The sequence below is a fragment of the Gorilla gorilla genome, chromosome 15 (assembly GCF_029281585.2).
Source record: "Gorilla gorilla gorilla isolate KB3781 chromosome 15, NHGRI_mGorGor1-v2.1_pri, whole genome shotgun sequence".
In the NCBI taxonomy this organism is placed as follows: domain Eukaryota; kingdom Metazoa; phylum Chordata; class Mammalia; order Primates; family Hominidae; genus Gorilla; species Gorilla gorilla.
In genome coordinates, this window is record NC_073239.2 from 38,790,278 (window position 1) to 38,804,291 (window position 14,014).

Here is a 14,014-nt window from a genome sequence, read left to right on the forward strand (position 1 = left end):
CATAAAAAGGAGACAGAAGGATTCTCAGAAACTTAATTGTGATATGTGTCCTCAGCTAACAGAGTTGAATCTTTCTTTTGATACAGCACCTTGGGAAGACTCTTTTTGGAGAATCTGCATGTGGATATTTGGATAACTGTGAAGATTTCATTTGAAACGGTAATATCTTCATATAAAATCTAGACAGAAGTATTCTCAGAAACTTCTTTGTGATGTGTATCCTCAACTAACAGAGTTCAACCTTTCTTTTGATGGAGCAGTTTGGAAAAACACTTTTTGCAGAATCTGTAAGTGGATATTTGGATAGCTCTAACGATTTCATTGGAAACGGGAATATCTTCATCTAAAATCTAGACAGAAGCACTGTCAGAAACTACTTTGTGATATCTGCATTCAAGTCACAGTGCTGAACATTCCCATTCATAGACCAGGTTTGAACCACTCTTTCTCTAGTATCTGGAAGTGGACATTTTGAGCGCATTCAGGCGTATGGTGAAAACAGATATATCTTCCCATAGAAACGGGAAAGAAGGATTCTCAGAAACTTAATTGGGATGTGTGTCCTCAACTAACGGAGTTGAACCTTTCTTTTAATACAGTACCTTGGAAACACACTTTTTGCTGAATCTGCATGTGGATATTTGAATAACTGTGAAGATTTCGTTGGAAACGGGAACATCTTCATCTAAAATCTGGACAGAAGCACTGTCAGAATCTACTTTGTGATGTCTGCATTCAAGCCAAAGAGCTGAATATTCCCATTCATAGACGAGGTTTGAAACACTCTTTGTGTAGTATCTGGAAGTGGACATTTCGAGCGCATTCAGGCCTATGGTGAAAACGGAAATATCTTCCCATAAAAACGAGACAGAAGGATTCTCAGAAACTTATTTGGGATGTGTGTCCCCAACTAACAGGTTTGAACATTTCTTTTGATACGGAAGTTAGGAAACACTCTTTTTGTAGAATCTGCAAGTGGATATTTGGATAACTGTGAAGATTTCGTTGGAACCGGGAATATATTCATATAAAATCTAGACAGAAGCATTCTGAGAAACTTCTTTGTGATGTGTGTCCTCAATTAAAGAGTTCAACCTTTCTTTTCATAGAGCAGTTTGGAAACACACTTATTGTAGAATATCTAAGTGGATATTTCGATGCCTCTAACGATTTCGTTGGTAACGGGAATATCTTCATATAAAATCTAGACAGAAGCATTCTCAGAAACTTCTTTGTGATGTGTGTCCTCAACTAAAAGAGTTCAAAATTTCTTTTTATAGAGCAGTTTCGAAACACTCTTTTTGTTGAATCTGAAAGTGAATATTTGGATACCTCTAGCGATTTCGTTGGCAACGGGAATATCTTCAACTAAAATCTAGACAGAAGCACTGTCAGAAACTACTTTGTGATATCTGCATTCAAGTCACAGAGCTGAACATTCCCTTTCATAGAGGAGGTTTGAAACGCTCTTTCTGTGGTATCTGGAAGTGGACATTTCGACTGCTTTCAGGCCTATGGTGAAAAAGCAAATAACTTCGTATAAAAATGAGACAGAAAGATTCTCAGAAACTTATTTGGGATGTGTGTCCTCAACTAACAGAGTCCAACCTTTCTTTTGACACAGCAGTTTGGAAACACACTTTTTGTATAAATTGCAAGTGTATATTTGGATAACTGTGAAGATTTCATTGGAAACGGGAATATCTTCATTTAAAATCCAGACAGAAGCGTTCTCAGAACCTTCTTTGTGATGTGTGTCCTCAACTAACAGAGTTCATCCCTTCTTTTCATAGAGCAGTTTGGAAACACTCTTTTTTTAGAACCCACAAGTGGATATGTCGATAACTGTGAAGATTTCGTTGGAAACGGTAATATCTTCATAAAAAATCTAGACCGAAGCATTCTCAGAACCTTGTTTGTGATGTGTGTCCTCAACTCACAGAGTTCAACTTTTCTTTTGATAGAGCAGTTTGGAAACACTCTTTTTGTACAATCTGTAAGTGGATATTTGGATAGCTCTATCGATTTTGTTGGAAACGGGAATATCTTCATCTAAAATCTAGACAGCAGCAATGTCAGAAACTACCTTGTGATATCTGCATTCAAGTCACAGAGCTGAACATTCCTTTTCATAGACCAGGTTTGAAACACTCTTTCTGTAGTATCTGGAAGTGGACATTTCGAGTGAATTCTGGCCTATGGTAAAAACGGAAATATCTTCCCATAAAAACGAGACAGAAGGATTCTCAGAAACTTAATTGCGATATGTGTCCTCAGCTAACAGAGTTGAACCTTTCTTTTGATACAGCACCTTGGGAAGACTCTTTTTGGAGAATCTGCATGTGGATATTTGGATAACTGTGAAGATTTCATTTGAAACGGTAATATCTTCATATAAAATCTAGACAGAAGTATTCTCAGAAACTTCTTTGTGATGTGTATCCTCAACTAACAGAGTTCAACCATTCTTTTGATGGAGCAGTTTGGAAAAACACTTTTTGTAGAATCTGTAAGTGGATATTTCGATAGCTTTAACGATTTCATTGGAAACGGGAATATCTTCATCTAAAATCTAGACAGAAGCACTATCAGAATCTACTTTGTGATGTCTGCATTCAAGCCAAAGAGCTGAATATTCCCATTCATAGACGAGGTTTGAAACACTCTTTGTGTAGTATCTGGAAGTGGACATTTCGAGCGCATTCAGGCGTATGGTGAAAACGGAAATATCTTCCCGTAAAAACGAGACAGAAGGATTCTCAGAAACTTATTTGGGATGTGTGTCCCCAACTAACAGGGTTGAACATTTCTTTTGATACGGAAGTTAGGAAACACTCTTTTTGTAGAATCTGCAAGTGGATATTTGGATAACTGTGAAGATTTCGTTGGAACCGGGAATATATTCATATAAAATATAGACAGAAGCATTCTGAGAAACTTCTTTGTGATGTGTGTCCTCAATTAAAGAGTTCAACCTTTCTTTTCACAGAGCAGTTTGGAAACACACTTATTGTAGAATATCTAAGTGGATATTTCGATGCCTCTAACGATTTCGTTGTTAACGGGAATATCTTCATATAAAATCTAGACCGAAGCATTCTCAGAACCTTGTTTGTGATGTGTGTCCTCAACTAACAGAGTTCAACTTTTCTTTTGATAGAGCAGTTTGGAAACACTCTTTTTGTACAATCTGTAAGTGGATATTTGGATAGCTCTATTGATTTTGTTGGAAACGGGAATATCTTCATCTAAAATCTAGACAGCAGCAATGTCAGAAACTACCTTGTGATATCTGCATTCATGTCACAGAGCTGAACATTCCTTTTCATAGACCAGGTTTGAAACACTCTTTCTGTAGTATCTGGAAGTGGACATTTCGAGCGAATTCTGGCCTATGGTAAAAACGGAAATATCTTCCCATAAAAACGAGACAGAAGGGTTCTCAGAAACTTAATTGCGATATGTGTCCTCAGCTAACAGAGTTGAACCTTTCTTTTGATACAGCACCTTGGGAAGACTCTTTTTGGAGAATCTGCATGTGGATATTTGGATAACTGTGAAGATTTCATTTGAAACGGTAATATCTTCATATAAAATCTAGACAGAAGTATTCTCAGAAACTTCTTTGTGATGTGTATCCTCAACTAACAGAGTTCAACCTTTCTTTTGATGGAGCAGTTTGGAAAAACACTTTTTGTAGAATCTGTAAGTGGATATTTGGATAGCTCTAACGATTTCATTGGAAACGGGAATATCTTCATCTAAAATCTAGACAGAAGCACTGTCAGAAACTACTTTGTGATATCTGCATTCAAGTCACAGTGCTGAACATTCCCATTCATAGACCAGGTTTGAACCACTCTTTCTCTAGTATCTGGAAGTGGACATTTTGAGCGCATTCAGGCGTATGGTGAAAACAGATATATCTTCCCATAGAAACGGGAAAGAAGGATTCTCAGAAACTTAATTGGGATGTGTGTCCTCAACTAACGGAGTTGAACCTTTCTTTTGATACAGTACCTTGGAAACACACTTTTTGCTGAATCTGCATGTGGATATTTGAATAACTGTGAAGATTTTGTTGGAAACGGGAATATCTTCATCTAAAATCTGGACAGAAGCACTGTCAGAATCTACTTTGTGATGTCTGCATTCAAGCCAAAGAGCTGAATATTCCCATTCATAGACGAGGTTTGAAACACTCTTTGTGTAGTATCTGGAAGTGGACATTTCGAGCGCATTCAGGCCTATGGTGAAAACGGAAATATCTTCCCATAAAAACGAGACAGAAGGATTCTCAGAAACTTATTTGGGATGTGTGTCCCCAACTAACAGGGTTGAACATTTCTTTTGATACGGAAGTTAGGAAACACTCTTTTTGTAGAATCTGCAAGTGGATATTTGGATAACTTTGAAGATTTCGTTGGAACCGGGAATATATTCATATAAAATCTAGACAGAAGCATTCTGAGAAACTTCTTTGTGATGTGTGTCCTCAATTAAAGAGTTCAACCTTTCTTTTCATAGAGCAGTTTGGAAACACACTTATTGTAGAATATCTAAGTGGATATTTCGATGCCTCTAACGATTTCGTTGGTAACGGGAATATCTTCATATAAAATCTAGACAGAAGCATTCTCAGAAACTTCTTTGTGATGTGTGTCCTCAACTAAAAGAGTTCAAAATTTCTTTTGATAGAGCAGTTTCGAAACACTCTTTTTGTTGAATCTGAAAGTGAATATTTCGATAGCTCTAGCGATTTCGTTGGAAACGGGAATATCTTCAACTAAAATCTAGACAGAAGCACTGTCAGAAACTACTTTGTGATATCTGCATTCAAGTCACAGAGCTGAACATTCCCTTTCATAGAGGAGGTTTGAAACACTCTTTCTGTGGTATCTGGAAGTGGACATTTCGACTGCTTTCAGGCCTATGGTGAAAAAGCAAATAACTTCGTATAAAAATGAGACAGAAAGATTCTCAGAAACTTATTTGGGATGTGTGTCCTCAACTAACAGAGTCCAACCTTTCTTTTGACACAGCAGTTTGGAAACACACTTTTTGTATAAATTGCAAGTGTATATTTGGATAACTGTGAAGATTTCATTGGAAACGGGAATATCTTCATTTAAAATCCAGACAGAAGCGTTCTCAGAACCTTCTTTGTGATGTGTGTCCTCAACTAACAGAGTTCATCCCTTCTTTTCATAGAGCAGTTTGGAAACACTCTTTTTTTAGAACCCACAAGTGGATATGTGGATAACTGTGAAGATTTCGTTGGAAACGGTAATATCTTCATAAAAAATCTAGACCGAAGCATTCTCAGAACCTTGTTTGTGATGTGTGTCCTCAACTCACAGAGTTCAACTTTTCTTTTGATAGAGCAGTTTGGAAACACTCTTTTTGTACAATCTGTAAGTGGATATTTGGATAGCTCTATCGATTTTGTTGGAAACGGGAATATCTTCATCTAAAATCTAGACAGCAGCAATGTCAGAAACTACCTTGTGATATCTGTATTCAAGTCACAGAGCTGAACATTCGTTTTCATAGACCAGGTTTGAAACACTCTTTCTGTAGTATCTGGAAGTGGACATTTCGAGTGAATTCTGGCCTATGGTAAAAACGGAAATATCTTCCCATAAAAACGAGACAGAAGGATTCTCAGAAACTTAATTGCGATATGTGTCCTCAGCTAACAGAGTTGAACCTTTCTTTTGATACAGCACCTTGGGAAGACTCTTTTTGGAGAATCTGCATGTGGATATTTGGATAACTGTGAAGATTTCATTTGAAACGGTAATATCTTCATATAAAATCTAGACAGAAGTATTCTCAGAAACTTATTTGTGATGTGTATCCTCAACTAACAGAGTTCAACCATTCTTTTGATGGAGCAGTTTGGAAAAACACTTTTTGTAGAATCTGTGAGTGGATATTTCGATAGCTTTAACGATTTCATTGGAAACGGGAATATCTTCATCTAAAATCTAGACAGAAGCACTATCAGAATCTACTTTGTGATGTCTGCATTCAAGCCAAAGAGCTGAATATTCCCATTCATAGACGAGGTTTGAAACACTCTTTGTGTAGTATCTGGAAGTGGACATTTTGAGCGCATTCAGGCCTATGGTGAAAACGGAAATATCTTCCCGTAAAAACGAGACAGAAGGATTCTCAGAAACTTATTTGGGATGTGTGTCCCCATCTAACAGGGTTGAACATTTCTTTTGATACGGAAGTTAGGAAACACTCTTTTTGTAGAATCTGCAAGTGGATATTTGGATAACTGTGAAGATTTCGTTGGAACCGGGAATATATTCATATAAAATATAGACAGAAGCATTCTGAGAAACTTCTTTGTGATGTGTGTCCTCAATTAAAGAGTTCAACCTTTCTTTTCATAGAGCAGTTTGGAAACACACTTATTGTAGAATATCTAAGTGGATATTTCGATGCCTCTAACGATTTCGTTGTTAACGGGAATATCTTCATATAAAATCTAGACCGAAGCATTCTCAGAACCTTGTGTGTGATGTGTGTCCTCAACTAACAGAGTTCAACTTTTCTTTTGATAGAGCAGTTTGGAAACACTCTTTTTGTACAATCTGTAAGTGGATATTTGGATAGCTCTATCGATTTTGTTGGAAACGGGAATATCTTCATCTAAATTCTAGACAGCAGCAATGTCAGAAACTACCTTGTGATATCTGCATTCAAGTCACAGAGCTGAACATTCCTTTTCATAGACCAGGTTTGAAACACTCTTTCTGTAGTATCTGGAAGTGGACATTTCGAGCGAATTCTGGCCTATGGTAAAAACGGAAATATCTTCCCATAAAAACGAGACAGAAGGATTCTCAGAAACTTATTTGGGATGTGTGTCCGGAACTAACGGAGTTGAACATTTCTTTCGATACATCAGTTTGGAAACACTCTTTTTGTAGAATCTGCAAGTGGATATTTGGATAACTGTGAAGATTTCTTTGGAAACGGGAATATCTTCATATAAAATCTAGACAGAAGAATTCTCAGAAACTTCTGTGTGCTGTGTGTCCTCAACTAACAGAGATCAACATTTCTTCTGATACAGCAGTTTGGAAACACTCTTTTTGTAGAATCTGCAAGTGGATATTTGGATAACAGTGAAGATTTCGTTGGAAACGGGAATATCTTCATATAAAATCTAGACAGAAGCATTCTCAGAAATTTCTTTGTGAAGTGTGTCCTCAATTAACAGAGTTCAACCTTTCTTTTGATAGAGCAGTTTGGAAACACTCTTTTTGTTGAATCTGTAAGTGGATATTTGGATAGCACTAACGATTTCGTTGGAAACGGCAATATATTCATCTAAAATCTAGAGAGAAGCACTGTCAGAAACTACTTTGTGATATCTGCATTCAAGTCACAGACCTGAACATTCCCTTTCATAGACCAGGTTTGAAACACTCTTTCTTTAGTATCTGCAAGTGGACATTTCGAGCCAATTCAGGTCAATGGTGAAAACGGAAATATATTCACATAAAAACGAGACAGAAGGATTCTCAGAAACTTAATTGGGATGAGTGTCTTCAACTGACAGAGTCGAACGTTTCTATTGATACAGGAGTTTGGAAACACACTTTTTGTAGAATCTGCAAGTTGATATTTGGATAACTGTGAAGATTTCATTGGAAACGGGAATATCTTCATGTAAAATCTAGAGAGAAGCATTCTCAGAAACTTCTTCGTGATGTGTGTCCTCAACTAACAGAGTACAACCTTTCTTTTGATACAGCAGTTTGGGAATAGGCTTTTTGTAGTATCTGTTAATGGATAATTGAATACCTCTAAAGATTTCGTTGGAAATGGGAATATCTTCATATGAAATCTAGACAGAAGCTTTCTCAGAAACTTCTTTGTGATGTGTGTCCTCAACTAACAGAGTTCAACCTTTCTTTTGATGGAGCAGTTTGGAAAAACACTTTTTGTAGAATTTGTAAGTGGATATTTGGATAGCTCTAACGATTTCATTGGAAACGGGAATATCTTCATCTAAAATCTAGACAGAAGCACTGTCAGAAACTACTTTGTGATATCTGCATTCAAGTCACAGAACTGAACATTCACTTTGATTGACCAGGTTTGAAACACTCTTTCTGTAGGATGTGGAAGTGGACATTTCAAGCCAATTCAAGCCTATGCTGTAAACGGAAATATCTTGCCATAAAAACGAGACAGAAAGATTCTCAGAAACTTAGATGGGATGTGGGTACTCAAATAACAGAGTTGAACCTTTCCTTTGATACAGCAGTTTGGAAACACACTTTTTGTAGAATCTGCAAGTGGATATTTGGATAACTGTGAAGATTTCTTCAGAAACGGGAATATCTTCATATAAAATCTAGACAGAAGCATTCTCAGAAACTTCTGTGTGATGTGTGTCCTCAACTAACGGAGTTTAAACTTTCCTTTGATAGAGCAGTTTGGAAAAACTTTTTCTAGAACCGGCAAGTGGATATTTGGATAGCTCTAACGATTTCTTTGGAAACGGGAATATCTTCATATAAAATCTAGACAGAAGCATTCTCAGAAACTTCTGTGTGATGTGTGTCCTGAACTAGCGGAGTTCAAACTGTCCTTTGATAGAGCAGTTTGGAAAAACTCTTTTTCTAGAATCGGCAAGTGGATATTTGGATAGCTCTAACGATTTCTTTGGAAACGGTAATATCTTCATGTAAAATCTAGACAGAAGCATTCTCGAAAACTTCTTTGTGAAGTGTGGCCTCCACTAACGGGGTACAGCCTTTCTTTTGATACAGCAGTTTGGTTGCACTCTTTTTGTAGAATCTGCAAGTGGCTATTTGGATTACTTTGAAGAGTTCTTTGTAAACGGGAATATCTTCATATACAATATAGACAGAAGCATTCTCAAAAACTTCTTTGTGATGCGTGTCCTCAACTAACAGAGCTCAACCTTTCTTTTGACAGAGCAGTCTGGAAACACTTTTTTGAAGAATCTGTAAATGGATATTTCGATAGCTCTGACGATTTCATTGGAAACGGGAATATATTCATCTAATATCTAGACAGAAGTACTTTCAGAAACTACTTTGTGATATCTGCTTTCAAGTCACAGAGCTGGACATTCCTTTTCATAGACCAGGTTTGGAACACTCTTTCTGTAGTATCTGGAAGTGGACATTTCGTGCGAATTCAGGCCTACGGTGAATACGGAAATATCCTCCCATAAAAACGAAACAGAAAGATTCTGAGAAACTTAATTGGGATGTGTGTCCTCAACTAACAGAGTTCAACCTTTCTTCTGATAGAGCAGTTTGGAAACATTCTTTTTGTAGAATCTGCAAGTGGATATTTGTATAACTGTGAAGATTTCTTTGAAAACGGGAATACCTTCATAAAAATTCTAGACAGAAGCATTCTCCGAAACTTCTTTGTGATGTGTGTCCTCAACTAACAGAGTTCAACCTTTCTTTTAATAGAGCAGTTTGGAAACACTCTTTTTGTAGAATCTGCAAGTGTATATTTGGATAGCTCTATCGATTTCGTTGGAAACGGGAATATCTTCATCGAAAATCTAGACAGAAGCACTGTCAGAATCTACTTTGTGATATCTGCATTCAAGTCACAGAACTGAACATTCACTTTGATTGACCAGGTTTGAAACACTCTTTCTGTAGGATGTGGAAGTGGACATTTCAAGCCAATTCAAGCCTATGCAGCAAACGGAAATATCTTGCCATAAAAACGAGACAGAAAGCTTCTCAGAAACTTAGGTGGGATGTGTGTACTCAAATAACAGAGTTGAACCTTTCCTTTGATACAGCAGTTTGGAAACACTCTTTTTGTAGAATCTGCATGTGGATATTTGGATAACTGTGAAGATTTCTTCAGAAACGGGAATATCTTCATATAAAATCTAGACAGAAGCATTCTCAGAAACTTCTGTGTGATGTGTGTCCTCAACTAACGGAGTTTAAACTTTCCTTTGATAGAGCAGTTTGGAAAAACTTTTTCTAGAAACGGCAAGTGGATATTTGGATAGCTCTAACGATTTCTTTGGAAACGGGAATATCTTCATATAAAATCTAGACAGAAGCATTCTCAGAAACTTCTGTGTGATGTGTGTCCTCAACTAACGGAGTTCAAACTGTCCTTTGATAGAACAGTTTGGAAAAACTCTTTTTCTAGAATCGGCAAGTGGATATTTGGATAGCTCTAACGATTTCTTTGGAAACGGTAATATCTTCATGTAAAATCTAGACAGAAGCATTCTCGAAAACTTCTTTGTGAAGTGTGGCCTCCACTAACGGAGTACAGCCTTTCTTTTGATACAGCAGTTTGGTAGCACTCTTTTTATAGAATCTGCAAGTGGCTATTTGGATTACTTTGAAGAGTTCTTTGTAAACGGGAATATCTTCATATACAATATAGACAGAAGCATTCTCAAAAACTTCATTGTGATGCGTGTCCTCAACTAACAGAGCTCAACCTTTCTTTTGACAGAGCAGTCTGGAAACACTTTTTTGAAGAATCTGTAAATGGATATTTCGATAGCTCTGACGATTTCATTGGAAACGGGAATATATTCATCTAATATCTAGACAGAAGCACTTTCAGAAACTACTTTGTGATATCTGCATTCAAGTCACAGAGCTGGACATTCCTTTTCATAGACCAGGTTTGGAACACTCTTTCTGTAGTATCTGGAAGTGGACATTTCGTGCGAATTCAGGCCTACGGTGAATACGGAAATATCCTCCCATAAAAACGAAACAGAAAGATTCTCAGAACCTTAATTGGGATGTGTGTCCTCAACTAACAGAGTTGAACATTTCCTTTGATACAAAAGTTTGGAAACACTCTTTTTGAAGTATCTGCAAGTGGATATTTGGATAACTGTGAAGATTTCTTTGGAAAAGGGAATATCTACATATAAAATCTAGGCAGAATCATTCTCAGAAACTTCTTTGTGATGGGTGTCCTCAACTAAAAGAGTTCAACCTTTCTATTGATAGACCAGTTTGGAAACACTCTTTTTGTAGAATCTGCAAGTGCATATTTGAATAACTGTGAAGATTTCGTTGGAAACGGTAATATCTTCATAAAAAATCTAGACCGAAGCATTCTCAGAACCTTGTTTGTGATGTGTGTCCTCAACTCACAGAGTTCAACTTTTCTTTTGATAGAGCAGTTTGGAAACACTCTTTTTGTACAATCTGTAAGTGGATATTTGGATAGCTCTATCGATTTTGTTGGAAACGGGAATATCTTCATCTAAAATCTAGACAGCAGCAATGTCAGAAACTACCTTGTGATATCTGTATTCAAGTCACAGAGCTGAACATTCGTTTTCATAGACCAGGTTTGAAACACTCTTTCTGTAGTATCTGGAAGTGGACATTTCGAGTGAATTCTGGCCTATGGTAAAAACGGAAATATCTTCCCATAAAAACGAGACAGAAGGATTCTCAGAAACTTAATTGCGATATGTGTCCTCAGCTAACAGAGTTGAACCTTTCTTTTGATACAGCACCTTGGGAAGACTCTTTTTGGAGAATCTGCATGTGGATATTTGGATAACTGTGAAGATTTCATTTGAAACGGTAATATCTTCATATAAAATCTAGACAGAAGTATTCTCAGAAACTTATTTGTGATGTGTATCCTCAACTAACAGAGTTCAACCATTCTTTTGATGGAGCAGTTTGGAAAAACACTTTTTGTAGAATCTGTAAGTGGATATTTCGATAGCTTTAACGATTTCATTGGAAACGGGAATATCTTCATCTAAAATCTAGACAGAAGCACTATCAGAATCTACTTTGTGATGTCTGCATTCAAGCCAAAGAGCTGAATATTCCCATTCATAGACGAGGTTTGAAACACTCTTTGTGTAGTATCTGGAAGTGGACATTTTGAGCGCATTCAGGCCTATGGTGAAAACGGAAATATCTTCCCGTAAAAACGAGACAGAAGGATTCTCAGAAACTTATTTGGGATGTGTGTCCCCATCTAACAGGGTTGAACATTTCTTTTGATACGGAAGTTAGGAAACACTCTTTTTGTAGAATCTGCAAGTGGATATTTGGATAACTGTGAAGATTTCGTTGGAACCGGGAATATATTCATATAAAATATAGACAGAAGCATTCTGAGAAACTTCTTTGTGATGTGTGTCCTCAATTAAAGAGTTCAACCTTTCTTTTCATAGAGCAGTTTGGAAACACACTTATTGTAGAATATCTAAGTGGATATTTCGATGCCTCTAACGATTTCGTTGTTAACGGGAATATCTTCATATAAAATCTAGACCGAAGCATTCTCAGAACCTTGTGTGTGATGTGTGTCCTCAACTAACAGAGTTCAACTTTTCTTTTGATAGAGCAGTTTGGAAACACTCTTTTTGTACAATCTGTAAGTGGATATTTGGATAGCTCTATCGATTTTGTTGGAAACGGGAATATCTTCATCTAAATTCTAGACAGCAGCAATGTCAGAAACTACCTTGTGATATCTGCATTCAAGTCACAGAGCTGAACATTCCTTTTCATAGACCAGGTTTGAAACACTCTTTCTGTAGTATCTGGAAGTGGACATTTCGAGCGAATTCTGGCCTATGGTAAAAACGGAAATATCTTCCCATAAAAACGAGACAGAAGGATTCTCAGAAACTTATTTGGGATGTGTGTCCGGAACTAACGGAGTTGAACATTTCTTTCGATACATCAGTTTGGAAACACTCTTTTTGTAGAATCTGCAAGTGGATATTTGGATAACTGTGAAGATTTCTTTGGAAACGGGAATATCTTCATATAAAATCTAGACAGAAGAATTCTCAGAAACTTCTGTGTGCTGTGTGTCCTCAACTAACAGAGATCAACATTTCTTCTGATACAGCAGTTTGGAAACACTCTTTTTGTAGAATCTGCAAGTGGATATTTGGATAACAGTGAAGATTTCGTTGGAAACGGGAATATCTTCATATAAAATCTAGACAGAAGCATTCTCAGAAATTTCTTTGTGAAGTGTGTCCTCAATTAACAGAGTTCAACCTTTCTTTTGATAGAGCAGTTTGGAAACACTCTTTTTGTTGAATCTGTAAGTGGATATTTGGATAGCACTAACGATTTCGTTGGAAACGGCAATATATTCATCTAAAATCTAGAGAGAAGCACTGTCAGAAACTACTTTGTGATATCTGCATTCAAGTCACAGACCTGAACATTCCCTTTCATAGACCAGGTTTGAAACACTCTTTCTTTAGTATCTGCAAGTGGACATTTCGAGCCAATTCAGGTCAATGGTGAAAACGGAAATATATTCACATAAAAACGAGACAGAAGGATTCTCAGAAACTTAATTGGGATGAGTGTCTTCAACTGACAGAGTCGAACGTTTCTATTGATACAGGAGTTTGGAAACACACTTTTTGTAGAATCTGCAAGTTGATATTTGGATAACTGTGAAGATTTCATTGGAAACGGGAATATCTTCATGTAAAATCTAGAGAGAAGCATTCTCAGAAACTTCTTCGTGATGTGTGTCCTCAACTAACAGAGTACAACCTTTCTTTTGATACAGCAGTTTGGGAATAGGCTTTTTGTAGTATCTGTTAATGGATAATTGAATACCTCTAAAGATTTCGTTGGAAATGGGAATATCTTCATATGAAATCTAGACAGAAGCTTTCTCAGAAACTTCTTTGTGATGTGTGTCCTCAACTAACAGAGTTCAACCTTTCTTTTGATGGAGCAGTTTGGAAAAACACTTTTTGTAGAATTTGTAAGTGGATATTTGGATAGCTCTAACGATTTCATTGGAAACAGGAATATCTTCATCTGAAATCTAGACAGAAGCACTGTCAGAAACTACTTTGTGATATCTGCATTCAAGTCACAGAACTGAACATTCACTTTGATTGACCAGGTTTGAAACACTCTTTCTGTAGGATGTGGAAGTGGACATTTCAAGCCAATTCAAGCCTATGCTGTAAACGGAAATATCTTGCCAT